General features: G+C 44.5%; 1 long non-coding RNA gene across 2 annotated transcripts in view; it reads right to left on the bottom strand.

The window, feature by feature from the left end:
- Positions 1-1,038: 1,038 nt before the first annotated feature.
- The window catches only part of LOC310902180, a 70,125-nt gene continuing 55,847 nt past the window's right edge, over positions 1,039-15,316 (bottom strand). Inside the window, exon 3 of one of the 2 annotated variants that reach the window (XR_014586538.1) lies at positions 1,039-2,769. This is a non-coding gene — a long non-coding RNA (uncharacterized lncRNA). Of the gene's footprint in view, positions 2,770-8,988; positions 11,155-15,316 lie in introns of those variants that run through there. The other variant, XR_014586539.1, reaches the window with a different exon arrangement.

The following is a 15,316-nucleotide window of genomic DNA, read 5'->3' as shown; positions in this document are numbered from 1 at the left end:
CTTTTAGTGCAGCAAACACTTTGTGAATGACCAGCTAAGCTCTGTGACCTATCAAGTTTTCTAATGCAAAAATAATGTAGTACTACTTCCCTTTCAGTCTTTGTTCTTATGAATTACACCTCAGGTTGCTTTCTCCTTGGTAGTTATTCCTCTTCTGTATCACCTTATGTTTGAAGAGATCTAAAGATTAGACCACTTAACAGCACACTGTGTTCACTATACAAATTATTGATTGCCCGTTTTTAGACCATTTCTCTTACAGTCTCCTGTAGTGAATCGAGAATGGAATAAGGCTGATAATATGTGCCCTTTCTTCAAGTTCAACCACCAAAACGCTTGGGTTACAATCTCACAGTATGTTTCTATCATTATCTCGCTCCCCCTAACCAGTAACGCTCAGGGTTTTAGAAGCAGAATAGCACTCATTGACAGTCTGAGACACTAGTTATTTTTTCTATTATATCTGCATATGTGAATACTGTAGTAGAAACTGAAGTGTACACTTTCCATATTTGTTTCCATATTTATTTTATCAGAAAATAAAGTCTGAGCCTAGCTGCACAGATAGGATGCGTTTATGAACTTACCCAACCTTGACATTGTTCAGACTTTTATTTCGAGAAGACTCATCAATACACTAAAATGAAGGTTACACAGCAAAACCCCTCTCTTTCAGGTGTCTTGCAAGAACAGAGGGAAAAAGCCCAATACACTGTGGTCTGAGAAAATGAGGATTTGATTCTTATTTGCGTGAAAGACCTTCGATACAGAAACCATTGCAGTGGAAGCAGACACTGTTCTACATCTTGGGAAGACCATGTGTTATCCCGTCAACAAGCTAATGAGGCCACTTTCTCCAAATGCAAAAGGTGGAAACTTTCCAGCACGTGACCAAAGGTCTCCAGGGAGCCCAAACCACCAGCAGCTCTCTCCTGCACTTCTCACTCTCGAGCAGCCTCGCTGGGCACTGTGCATCTGCCAGACCATCCCCTCCATCCTCACTGGGGCCCATGAGACTCACATTTCCAAGTCCTGTGGAGAGCAAAAGGGATGGTTGGTCGTGCTTTACCATTTCTCCCGTTGCCACCTGGGCAGTGGGGAGCACGGAGCAGCAGGTGCTACACCTGCCAGCTCACCCTTCACCAATATGAAGACACCTTTGGTGAGGCGAGGGACACACCGAGCAGGCTAACCACAGATCATGTGGATTTAGAGAAGAGATGGCATGACGTTAAGCTGGATTGTGTATAGTATTCCGTTTCCCAGCAGTATGAAGAATCTATTTACATAAGAGAAAGGTCCTCATTTATAGTGGAAAATTCAATCATTTGATATTCAGCAGCTGGATACTGTAAAAATCATTCTTCTTGTATCTCATATTAACTCACGGTAAGCTGATACACCTGAGCTTTTTACAACACCCGGGGTTGAGTATATATAGATTGCTCAACTTGGAAAGGTCACTCCGTGCTGTACACAGGAACCTGACCACAGTAATCTGTAAAGAGCAGATATTGTTCTCCTTGTTTGTAAAGACTTCAGGAATGTAAACAGCAGCGCTCGGGCTCTTTCTTTGGGATGTATCGAATTCGCGAGTGTTGTGCGCGAAGTTTACAAATGTAAGGCTTTGCAGTTGGTTTTGGCAAGTCTAGTCATAATCTTCAGTGAAATCAAAACACAGCAAAGATCACACTCCACATTTCTAAGACCTCATTTAATTAAAAGCTTGCGTTGGGAAGGGATAGTTTCAAGCTCTCCCCCCTTCTTCCTTTGCATACAGACATAAACATTTACCAGAACCAAACTCAGCATTGATTTTCCTTTATCCCTTGCACTCGTCTGAAGTCCCAGGAGATGAACAGATGAGGTTAAGGTTAAGAAAGTTATGCGCAACAGCTCTTAACCTGATGGCTAGGAAGATAAACAACACGTTAGTATTGTTTAGGTGAACTCATCTATCAAATTACTTATCCCTGCTGGATTCGCTATGGAGCGTTCCCACTGCTAAGTGAGCACTTCACCAGTGTGTCCTCAGAAGGCTTCTTTGCAAGATTTGAATCAAACATCCATTATGGAAAAAGTGCAGTTCCTTGAAGTTATGACCACCTGTTTGGACAAGGTCACCTGGCGTGAGTTATTGTCCTGTCAGATGCGGCCGAGATGCAGTTGCAAGGGCATCTAAGTAAGGTTAGAGACAGAACAAAACATAAGAGCAGAAATTTGCTTGATGCTGTATTACTTCTTCTCCGTATTTTTTCCACTGTAAAAATTCGGATGCCCACATCAACTCTCTCTTTTAAAAGCTCATTGAAGTCCAAGGCTTAGCAGAGATTTTTCCGCAGGTCAGATCTTCAGCTGGTGTAAATTGTCTTAGCATTGGTGACACCAGTGAAACCACAGTAATTTATGTTACTGGGAAGTAATGTAGCTGGATAACAGCGTCAGGTTAATCACTGACAAGTTCCTCTGGTATTGATGGTTGCTCCCAGCACACATTTAGATGAGCCCCAGTCTAAAGTTGACTTTTTGGTGATGTTCAGAATTTAACAAATGCGTCTTTTAAGGACAAGCCCTGGAAGCCAATGTACTATTTATAGTGGCTTTGTACAATGAATTGTGCCAATTTCAGTGACGTTATTTCCATCCTGCAATTGCTTATGCTGGAAAGACAGTAAATGCTATATTTCCTCAATATGAAACTAGGAAGTATTCAAATATAAAATCCTAAGGAAGTTCACCGTCTTGCTCAGACATTTGTTCTTCATTTGTCTATCAAAAGAAAAAAAAAAAAAGAAAAAAATATGAACAAAGAAAAAGAAAAAAAGGCCTTGCTTAGTAGTTTCTCTCTTTTATTTAATTATTTGCACAAATCCAGATCACTTCTTTCCTCATGTAAAGATTTTTTATTTATTAAAAATATAAAAAGAAAAAGTATGTGAAGAGGTTTGTGTTTTTTTTTTTTTCCCTCACAGTCTGTCTATTATTTTCTTTAATTTAAATTTATTTTTCTCTACAGATATGTTTCTGGCTACAGAACTGGTCATGAATAAAACTTAAAACTTGCGATACTGAATTTTAACCTCATCAGAAGTCAGCAGAGACAACTTGCCACTTCAGTTCTACTTCACTCTCCAAAGAAAATCAAGATAAAATATTAGCAACAGCAAACAGCTGTAGGCATCAGGGTCCATTTAACTACCGCTGCAGCTGGAGGAGCCAAATTCTGCTCTGTGAGGCACAGGCTGAGTTTTTGCCTTTTTCCCCGCAGCTCCACTCTGCCCACTGCGTGCTGCCGTCACTTCCACGAGTAGGTGCTAACCTCATTGCCCAGAGCATGCGTGGCCCACGCTTAGCAGGGCTGTGCTCCTGCTGGAGAAATAGCCATTATCCGGTGAAACAGCTACTCAGATTTCATTCCCAAAGAGAGGAATTTGGGGTTGTGATCCACCGAGATCTGGATATTTTCTGATGATCATTATCACCAGCCAAAAAGCATCAGCAGTGTCGACTCAGTTACGTAAACACCTTTTTAAGCATGCAGAAGGCAACAGCTCATTTATCTAATTTTATCTTCAAGCAATAAATTGAAGAACAGTTACTTTGGACTGTTCGGCTCACCACGGATTTATAGATGTGACAGCTGAACTTCAAAATTAGCCGAGGAAATTTTACTTTCTTAGTCATTACTTGAATAACTCTCAAGTCTTTTAGTATCATAATTAGTAGAAGGGAAGTCAACAAAATATAATTTGTCAATAGAAAGTGAGAAGATTTAGAGTGAATGTCTGATAATCATAAGCGGAAATGTTTTATGGGCTGATAATTAAGAGTCTGTAGCAGAGCTTTTTCAGAGAAAACAGTGAATACTGAAGTTACGTATAAGCACTTAACATTGGACAATGAAAGGGGCTGATTTATCCACCTGATTTAACCTAGGTAAGGAAAAAATGCATTTCTGAGTAATTTGTAAGGCCCAATGCATCCACTTTCCTTGTCTTTATTGCAGAGCCTCAGGCAGGTGATGGCTGCAGGGAGCATGGGGACTGAGCTGGAAGCTCGGACACCTTGTCCTGCCTTCCACAGTGACAAAAGAAAAGCCAGAAAAACTTCTGCTTTGTACATGGTGCTGGTACAGGAGCGTAACACTGCTGCAAGTGAAGCATTTCCAGTACTTGATTCTTCTTTTGTTATTTCTAGTGCCATGGGAACTATCAGCATCCAGCTGCTCTTTCTGCCACCACAGACATCATCCTCCAGGCTGAGCAAAAAGCAGAGAAGTGCCAATCTCCTGTCCAGTAAATGCACATGTTTCTGCAAATATGACTTGAAAAGAAACTCAAATGGGGGAGAGAAGGTTTAGAGAAGATCTAGTTGGGGGGACGGAAAACTAACCAAGTCCTGCTTGCTTTCTATAGCCAATATCACATACATGCCTGAAACAAAATGGCAATGAATGAAGAAGGTTATGGAACAAAAATGCATCTTTAATCTGAGACAGCTCCCGTAAGAAGTTATTTTTAAAAGTTCTTCATAATTTCTTTTTCTTTACACATATGGCTACGGTGCAGATGCTCAAGGAGAAAGAATACGGTGTGCCCATAAAGCAACTAGCACGTTAAGCCATATTCAAAGCAAATAATAACAAAAATTCACAGTAAACCTGAAGAAACACCACTTGATAAATTATAGCCAGAGGCTATTTGTACTATAGAAAACTTCTTTCGGAGCCTGAGAAAGCCATTTCTCTCTGCAGGAGGGTTGCTCTGTGCCAGGTGGTTCCGAACCAAATGTCCTCAAAGCACAGCCCCTGGAAGAGCAAACCCTGGGACAAAGGAGGAGCAGACCCCTGGCACCTCGAGCAGAGTGAGGAGTGGGGAAAGGGACTGCAAAAGCATCCTCAAGGCCCTCCCTGAAGGCCAGTGTGCAAGACAGAGAGAACTGGGGCTACTTCCCTTAATTCAAGGATCGGCTAAGGACTGATGTTGCCTGAGATCAGGACAAGTCATGCAAAAGGCCGTTTTGACCTACTCTTTCTTTATGTCTACCACAGGTGTTTTAATTTACTCAGGACCGTATGATTTGGCCCTTCAAAATTAGGTAGTTATAGTTGCCTAGGCACATTTGTAAGAAATAATCATTTCCCTCAAAGAATCATTAAACGAACGTTTCTTTGATCATATGATCATTTCTTTGATCGTACACCAAAGAAACATTAAATTAAAAATCATAAAAAGTGCCAAAGTTAGCTGCAGGAACACCCGTATTTGGCTTGGTCTTTGACTGATGTAAGAATCCAGCACAATCTGAATGCCTTCAAAAAGATTGGGCCAATTCACAGTGCGGAGAATCTGCTCCATTGTGCTTAAACCCTCCTCAGCATCTTGACATGCTCGGGTAGTTTAGTGTTTATTCTCTTACATTGAAAAGACCAAAATACACATTTTTCATGTGCTGTCAGCAAACCGCATTTGATTTCTCATTGGCTGAAAATATCAGCTGTGGCCGGCCGCAGAAAGGTTGTCCAGCTGCTTGGAGCCCATTTAAATATGAATTGAAACAAGAGTGTTTCATGGAAATTTGGACGCTCCTAGCTCTCACTGGCTTTGTCCGCCTTCAGATTGTTTGTCCCTCCTTTCAGTTCAATAGCTTCTTTCAAATTGTAACAAACAAGTGTGCTGGGGAATACCACAAAACAGCTCCAAAGATGTAGTGCTCTTTTATATTGCTGGGCATGTCACTTGCTAACAACCCAAACGCCTGCTCCTGCAAACTGGAACAAGGGCAAGAACTGACAAAAATCCCTGCTCCTGAGGAAACAAGCAAACAAACCAACCCACCCCTCCAAACAAAGAGCAAAAAAAAGAAGAAAAAAAAAATTTCCTCAATTAGGCAGTTGAGAAAATGGCCAGAACCTGGCATCCCTTATTCATGTGTGGGCCTTGCTTCCCTCACACGTCTGGCTCGTTTCAAACGGCTTCTGTCAAGAATAATGGCCAAGAATTGATTCTTGATCTTCCACGAGAAAAATAAGGTACAAAGTAAAGGAGATAAACTGTGCTGTACCAGCATAAAATAATGATGATTTCATAGCAGAGCTTCTTGACTTGCATGAGATTAATTGTCACATTAGAATAAATTTCTAAACGGGGCACTAAGACTTCTTTTAAAGATTGGATTTTCATGGATATGTATTTTTTTAATAAATTTTACTAAAACAAAATTCAAGTCTAAATTCAGATGACTAATGTATTGCCAGATTTGATTGGATTGCAATCTCTGGAAATCAGCAGCAGTACAGTGGAACTATTACTATTATTACTATTATTATTACTATTAGCATTCTTATTTTCCTAATGATCCACTATGTTTCTGCTTGAGTTACTTGCGGGAGAAATGAAACTGCAGATACAACATGAACTTTTAAATATTTTTTAAGATTGGCTGATATCATAATAGCAAATTCTCACACTTTTTTGCCGCAGAATTCCTCTATCTGCTGCTGACTTGCAATTCAGGTTACCCCAGACACAGACCTGACCTCTGTGATCCAGAATTTCTCCCTTTCCTGATATAACTATACATGGAAAGCTGTTTTCTCTAATGAAATCAGGAAATGGCAATAGCAATTCCTGCATGCCCAGAGCACGTTTCCTACTTTTTTCCTTTCCCTGATGGTCATGGACCTGCAGTATGGGGAGGCTTATTTCTTAAATGTCATCGCTTTTGTCCCTTTAAGTTCTGTTAAGATAGGTTATTGACTTTATGTATAATTAATGGCTTCCAAAGTCCTACATATTTACACGTGATAAATCCTGGTGCTGGGAAACCAACAAACTTCTGTTGTTTATCACCCTCGCGTCTTCCCCACCCAGGAGTAACAGAAGTCACTTGAACTAAAGCCCTACGGCTTCCTCCATAAACATGTCTGGATGTTTCTCACTTAGGTCGACGTGACAATTATTAGAACTGGCACATATAAACACGAAAAGCAAGAGGCATTAACAGGTCTATTCACTAAGGGTTCTGCACCCTTTCCACACACACACAAAAAACTTAAATAAAAGTAACATGCCTAAATTGTGTAAATGTCAAGGTTTTCTCATTCATTAATTCCCCTTTCCTTGATGTGCAGCGCTCCCAGCTCTGCCTGTGCTCGAAGGAGAAGTGCCGGACTGAGAAAAGGCAAGTCATCCTGGCACATTCACCGTCTCACAAAGGATGCAGACTTCGGACTATGATCCAAAAATGCACTTATGTGCATTGCACCTAGGAAGAAGCGTTTGTTTGGAGCTCGTTTCCCTTCGTCCCCGTGGAGACTGACAGCAATAGCATTCACCACACCGGCCCGGGAACAGCTTCAAAACGTCCTTCTGGTGCCCCACAGCCCCAGCCCGCTGTATCTGAACTAAAGGCACAGGAAGGAGTGGAGAAAAAAGTTCTTTTTTCCCACCTTTGGACTGTGCCGGAGAGCTTCTCCCCCTGGTCATCTCGGGGCACAGTGTATACCCACAGAGGAGACTGAGGGCTCGGTGGTGTCTCCCCCCCATCAGTAAAGTCTGTTCTCACAGGAGCAACAGCACCCCATGAGAAATGACCACTCTGGGCCATGTCTGGGCTCCCCTCTGGCACAATGAGGTGCTCCCAGGACTCTGGCTCGGAGCAGAAGACACGGCTGGCAGGCTGCCGGCTTGTGGCATCACTGGGGATGGGGGTCCCCTTCTTTTGGGGGGGGGTGAGCTCTTTCTTCCACGCAATGTAAGGGAACATTTTGTGAATGGTCTCTTTCTTCAGAGGAATACAGTCTCTGTTGGAAAAATAATCTTTTTATGTACTGAAAAATACCTACTGCTTTCAACCCTCCCCCCCAAACAATTCCTTACAGACCCTATAGAAACAAAATCCCCTCTGTGCTTGATGCCCCTGCACGTTTTGAGCTTAAATTCACCCAGAACGGCCGCCGTGATTTCACCACCCTCGTATGACCAACAGCAAAAGAGCGGGGAAAGAAAGGAAAGGCTCGAGCCTAGCGCGGGCTGCAGCACACAAACCCAACCCCACCTCTGCCACGGTACGGACTTGCTTTCTTCCTCCCGACTTCCCCGGTCACGTAACTGGCACGTGGCGCGCGGCACAGATGGCGCGCGGTGGCACGCAGAGAGCGTGCCAGCTGTCTGGCGCGGGGACACAGGTGCTGCTGCTCGCCTCCGCTGCTAACTGGAAGCCAGACCTCCAGGAGCCAGCCTCGAAGAAAAGACAAGGGACGCCGTCCGCAGCTCCAGCTCTCAGTTTTCAGATCAAGCCACGCACATGCACGGAATAAAGGATTGCAAGGCAGAATTATCTCCCGAGAGATGCTCTGCGTTATACTTAAGCTTGACGCAATCAGGTATAAGAATTTCATTGATGTAAACAGACAACATACGATTACAGACCTTTTTTATGCACACAGAACATACATTCATCCATATGACAAACGGAGAGTAACGCACGAGTTATTCAGACTCTCACTGCAGTCTGAGTTTCCAATATATCTCAACGGCAAAGACAAGTGACCACACGTACCCTTTATAGGAGTGAAATATAGGACTAGGCAAGAGAAAATCCCAGATTCATCACTCCTTTGAGTTCGCATCATCTCAATTGTACCGTGATTTTAAAGTTAGTGATGTTTATTTTCAAACCCATGCCCCCATAGATTAGAGGTAAGTCACTGCGGGCTGTATATATCAGGTGAGTGACAGCGACAATGACATCAATAACCAACCACCGCCCGTGATGTAATGCCAGTATTACAGTTTCCCATCTCCCTTTGTCACAGGAAAGCTCTATTGACAGCTGCTCTGAAACGCTGCGCTGCTGGGATGTCAAACACGCTCATTGATTAGTAATAGAGAGTTATGGAAAAGCCCTTCTGCCATCCATCAGCGCTATCTGGTAGCAGCCCAGTCCTTGGCTCTGGGCAGCACGAGACAGCCCCATCTCTGCAGGAAGAAGAAAAACAGGAGCTCAGGACGCCCAGCAGCCGGGGGCCGGGCGAGGCACCCTGTCCCAGCCTCCTGCAGGCTACGGGGGTTCGTGCTCTGGCGGCTCAGCTCCGCCAAACGCGAAGAGCAGGGGTCAGAGGAGGCACACGGGGAAAAAAAAAGGGCTGAGTGAGTGGCAGTTTTACAGCAAATCGTCATCAAAGGTGAGCAGCCCCCCCCCCCCCCCCAAAAAAAAAAAAAAGAAAAAAAAAAAAGAGGAGGAATATGGGAAAGGGGATGATGGCCTGATTCTTCTTACATGGCCCATAAATATCTGGATGTCAGCTGAGCTGCCAGGAGGCTCTAGGGTTTCCCTGGGGTTATGAGATTTTGCTTGGCTTCCCTGGAAGTTCTGCCTTTCAATCAAAAACTGGTGTTTCTGCCTTGTTTCAGCCTCCATCCTTAGAATTGCTTCCTCATGCAAAGATCTGACTTTTAGAAGAACAAAGTAACCCAAGTTACAGCAGCAGGTGCTAAGGGTGCCATAGCAAGACTGTATTCTTTTAATTCATCAGGCAGCTGATTTGTTCCAGGCTGTTAACCTGTTCAGGACTGAATATGTGTCTGGGTAGATACGTTTAACAATTCGGGCAATTCCAGGAACTAATCTAAGAAAAAAACGGTGCTGTGAAATGTGATTTAGCAAATCTCACTGCACCTGAAGCAGGGTGTGGAGGTGAGGGAGCTCCAAACACGCCCTGCCGGCTCCTCACAAGGCCGAACAAGGCGATCAATAATCCACCACCTGCGGCTGGAGCGAAGCCACCAACGCCACCACGAGAAGGACTTCCCTGAGTATTTTCTAAATTAGGTTTCCTGGGGTCGGTGGTCAGTCCTCACTGCACAGAACCCGGTGAGAATAAAGGTGCTGGAGCTTCACCGCCCTGTGCCACCCAGACACGACGGCATTCACAGCGAGCGGCAGCAGCGGCGTGCCTCCGACTGCAGCGTTGCTACGGCAGAGGACCAACACGCGGCCTGATCGAGTGCTTCATGTAGTCTCTCTTGGCTGCTCGATGCAATACCTCCTTTGTTTTGCTCCTAGCAGAGCTATTTATATCGCACGCTGAACTGAAAGGCAAGCTTCCAAAGGTTTGCATTTTAGGGTTAGTTTGGGCAAGTAACCAAAACCTCTGGATGCTAAACTCTCCAAACCACCAGGGTTTGCAGAATTAGGCTAGAAATCACACACAAATGGGCTTTCTCCAAAATAATTTTTGCACTCCATTTGTAACTGAACCACTCTCTTGACATGTTTTTATATTTTCCTATCAAGATCTAACCAGGATATGAAAGCATTGAATTCTGAATAAGAAGATTAAAAAAAAAAAAAAAGTAAACACTGCCTAACTTGCCTAGAAATACAATGCAAGAAATGGCACTTCCTTGCATTGCAGCGAAGGGAATCTGTCCTTTGCTCAGGATTACAGTGTTGGGTCTGATGGAAAGGTATCAAAATAGATTTAATTTTAATTAAAAAGATTAGAGAAGTATTAATATCAGAAGGCTTCCCCCTGGAAAGAAGAGAAAGGGGAGCCAAGCCAAAAAAAGCATTGCGGCTGTTTTGTTCTGGGGGCTTCTGTGCTCTGCATGCCCAGAGGTGCTCTGAGGTCCCCACGGGCCAGAGCACGTCATGCCCCACCAGAGGAGCCCTTGGCATGGATGCCAGAGGGGCCGGAGCTCACGTTCCCAGCTTATTTTGGGCTCGAAGACCTGATGTTCCTCTCGAACCAATCCATCTTCATCGACGGAGCAGGGAGAGCGATTTTGCCAGCAGGGACCGGGTCCTCCAACGCTCAACTGCGCGGCGCTGTTGAATTCGGTGCCATGGGCCACGCGTGCCAAGTGACCCCCAAGCCAACTCGCAGGCAGCCGCTAGCAGCCAGCAGCTCCGCGGCTTCCAGGCACCACTGCGCCGCTTCCCTGCCCGCGCACAGCCCCTGCCGAAACCCGCTCCTGGCACCGCAGGGACGGCCAGCACCATCCAGGTTGTGTTTTGAATATTTGTGTCTTCTGTTGGGAAGGTGGGAGTATTTGGGATGTGTGCTTGGGGGCATTGCAGTATGTTTCTTTTGCCATTCTGCCCCCTTTGCAGCTGTTCTAGGCTGCAGAAGATAGGGCGAGCAGCCTTCTGGAAAGCAAAAATCATTTAAAAATAAACAGGTTAAAATATTATTCAAGCGCTATAATTCTGAAGAGCCTACCTATTTTGGGAAAAATACTACAAATGATATTATAAAAGCAAAAGTCATTTCAGGAAGTTTTTCTTTTCTTCAATTAGTAAAAAGTATGTGAAAACGATTATGACTTTCTCTCCTAAGATTTTTCAAATTAGGATGCTTATTGAAACCAGCCCTTTCCCGTGCACCGTTCCCTTTTGAATGAATCAGCATTTTCCCCAAGTGAAGGTTTCATTAAATATTTGTCAGTCAGATTTAACCTGAAACACCATGAAGACCAACCATACAGCGCGTGTAGATGCTGATGCATCTGTATATCCGGCGATGTCCTTTCAGCCAGCAATTTGCCCAGCAGGCAGCTGTAATCCAGTTGTCAGTTTTTTCTCCCACCAGTGTCTTTCACGCTTGTGCCTCATCCCACAAAATCCCTCCTTTTCTGTCTGCTATGAAGACCTAGATGCAAGAATTATGAGTTGCAACTCTTAGACAAGATACAGATGTATGTTAGGCCCCTGCACCTGTCCTCCTTATGAAAGATGAAGCCCCATTTTACATATTTAGCCTTGATTTAGTTAAAATTTCAAGTGAAAGACAAAATGCCTCATGTCTTCTTAAATAATAGATACAACCAAAGCAATTTCCAGTAATAGAGAACTGCGTTACTTTTAAATCAAACTCTCTATTGCTTCTTATTTTAAATTACAGATGATGTGTGCTATCCCAATACGTCACGTCGAAGTGCAGCAGTTCTGCAAGAGCACGTATTTTTAAAAAAAAAAATGAGAAACATCTTGTAATATTAATGCAGTAATGCTGTCTTTTTAAAGTTGCCCTGACTGTGTATTTTAAAGCATTATTTCCAATGCCCTTGCTACCTAATTTGTAAAACAAATCCGCAGTCCCGAACAAATCCGAAGGTGGACATATGTGTCCTTGTCTAGTTACTAATGTCCACTATTCCCGAGTATTACAGTGGTTTATCAGCTTCCTCCTTTAAAGAATCTGACAGGAGTTTTTTGCCTTTGGCAATCCAGTTGCAGTCTCATTCTACATCTGTTTTGATTGTCAACCTAATTCTGAGAGCAGTCAAAAACCTAGTCAGATCTCCCATGAATATCTTGGCAGGTTATGGCTTATTTAGGCTACAAGTAGCTCTCCTGGAACAGCATCCAAATATACTGCAGATTGACTCGCACGAATATAAATCCCTCAGCGTTTACAATACCTTCCCGCAAACAATTACTAAAATGCCTCATTGAGCAAGGATGCGAGAGCAGCCTGCAGCACCCCAGCCCGTGCCCCACGTGCTCGCGGGCAGCGTCCCGGCCGCGGGCGAGCCCCGCCGCACACGGGCTGCGCTGCTCCAGCTGCAGCAGCAAGGTGAAGCGCGGGAGCTCTTCGGGGAGGGGAGAGCAAATTAAAGCTCACTGCAGGAAAGTTGTGCCCCTGGCACTCTGCTCATGCAACAGCTGCAGATACAACAACTATCATCTGACATTCTGACATATACGTTGAGCAAAGCAGCAAGCGAGCCAATGCCTACACAATATCGCGCAGGGCTCCAAGTCCCAGCCTTGAGCAAAACAGGTGTATGACATCCTGTTGCTAGTCTTCAGAGGTTATGGGTACGAGGAGAGACATCTGAGAGAGGAGCAGATGAAAATAACAAAGAAGGTTAAGGCTCGGGTTGACAAGCTCATTGATAATATTTTAGATGGAACAGACCTGCACGTTGACTACAAATTGCTCCTAATGTCTCCTGTAGACTGCAGGCCACAGTCAAAGTGAAAATGGGCTCATTCATTATTTGAGGCAAGCAAATTTCTGCAAAAAGGAACCACCGTGACCCAGAAGACTCCAGATGTCCTCCGGGGCCTGGGCTGCAAAGCTGTCTTGGTGCCAAAACAACGGCGTTATGTTGTGTGGCCGCGGCCTGCGCACTTCGATGGAAATAAACCCGAGCGGTGAAATCCTTTAGCAAATATTTTTGAATTTGGTGGAAAATCCTGTTGCAGCATTTTGCTTTTTAATGTTCTGAGACTAATTGATTATCTAATAGAAAGCGAGCGCATTGCCAGGAAAGGCATTACTCTCGTGTCAGCATCCAGTGCATGGCTCTTTGTGAAATTTAACAGGAGAAAAATATATTTCAAAGAAGAAATTTTAACCAAATCTTCTAAATTTTTCTATTATGCACATTATGGCCCAGAAACAGAACATCCACTGCCATTCCTCGAAGTTCATTGCTTCAAGTCACATAGCTCCCTTGGCTAATCAGCCTTCACTAAGTTGCCTTATTTTGGGGAGAGAAAACACGTATTAAAGTGAGGCCATGTCTACATAAAAGATGCTCGGAAGAGCACTGCTGGATATTAAAGTTAGCATCTGCTATTGTCTGGTTAACAATTGGCAATTACCATTAGTTTCCACTGTGGCTGATGGAGTCACAGATGGCTGATTGAGCCAAGTAAGTGCACTTATTCCTATTCGGGGGTATGGTATAGCAGGAAAATAGTTATGCCAACATCATATGCAAACCAGACAAAAAGTCACGAGGCATCGGTTTCAGCTTGTCTGAGTTGTTTGAGACCAGTGCATTTTAATCCCAAGAGATGCTGTGAAGGACTGTAAAAATTCTTCAACTGTCTATCAGACTGCGGTGAGGGGTTAATACAGCACAGTGAAATCTGTGGTGACCTGCAGAGGTACCACTATCATTGCAGGTAAAGCTGCTGGGAAAAATTTGGGTCATTTCTTTTTTAATAAAAAAGGCTTGCACTGTAATGCATTAAAAATATTTCAAAAATCATAATATATCATCTTCAGTGGAAAATGTTAGCCACCTGGTTTGCATGCCCTTAATCAGAGATTTAATAAGTAGACAACTGTTTTAACACGGCCGTTTTGCCCATGAATACCATACACCTCAGTTTGATTTAACACCTATAGTTACTAATATATTGTGCCATTCGGTAATGGGACTTTTATGCTTAAAATAATTGTGTGCTTTAGAGGTATTAAATTAAAATGGGCCCACTGCACCTGCATACCATACTTCTGTGTTTCTGACACTACACCCATTGCACCTTTTTCTTCTGACCCCAATCTGTGCATCGTCACCATCGTCTCAGTTCAGTGCCAGGCAGGGATCTGCCTTGCCTTCCCTGCCCAGACCTGGTTTAACACACAGCCGAAGCCTAAAGACCCCAAAATATTGAAAGATAGCCAGTTCTGAGCACAACCAGTGGGCACCTCTGACCCCTTGCGGTGTTCGGTATTTCTATGCTGGGCAGCATTGCCGGTCCCATCGCTGTGGGATCCCAGCTTTGCCAACCTTCCACGTATAAATCGATCAGAGCCATTCATAATCTCTGCAATTCTGTATCCTTTGCTTATCTGCCCTGAAACAACGTTTTGGGGATTATGACCAATGTCCCTAAGCGAGCGCAAGAAGGGATTGCCCGAGTGGGGATCCGCTGCAGCCAACAGAGAGTAGCCAGGCTGGGCTGCTCCCACTGAACGGCACTCAGCCATTGCAGGAGACTTTGGATCAGGCCCTGAGTAAATCCCAGGAGTATTTTGCTTAGAAAAAATGTTCCCAGATAAAGTTGCCATGTGTTCAGAGGCACCGGATGTTACTGAATGTGAAGATGCGCAGAGCTGGAACTGGTAATCAAACCCAGTGAAAATCATTTGCCTTAATGCTCATTTCTGGTGTGCATTTTAAAACCACCCTTGCAAGTCAGTTCTCAAAAAAAAAAAAAGCATTATTATTTCCCGCAAAACGCTGGCCAGGGTGTGTCTGCAGCCCGTGGTGTGCAGCAGGGGCCGGAGGAGGACACCTCGCTCTGCTCTCGGCGTGGGGCCAGCGCACGGCGCCCAGCGCACGGGCTCACGAGGAACGAGCTCAGTGCTCTCCGCTCAGTGCCCGGGCTTGCCCGCAGCACAAACCTGCCCCGATTTGGCAGAGAGCTCAATGTTTGCTTACGAGAGCGAGCGGAAAGCAGATCTGAGCGGGTTTCCTCGCCGCAGCGCTGGCCCTCCTGCGCCTGCCCTCGCTGGCCCTGCGGGCAGCCGCTGCCCCCATGCTCGCCACCTCCACGGCACTGCGCT

The sequence above is a fragment of the Anser anser genome (genome assembly GCF_964211835.1).
Source record: "Anser anser genome assembly, chromosome: 7".
In the NCBI taxonomy this organism is placed as follows: Eukaryota; Metazoa; Chordata; class Aves; order Anseriformes; family Anatidae; genus Anser; species Anser anser.
The sequence above is the reverse complement of the archived record's forward strand: the minus strand, read 5'-3'. Positions and strand labels throughout refer to the sequence as shown.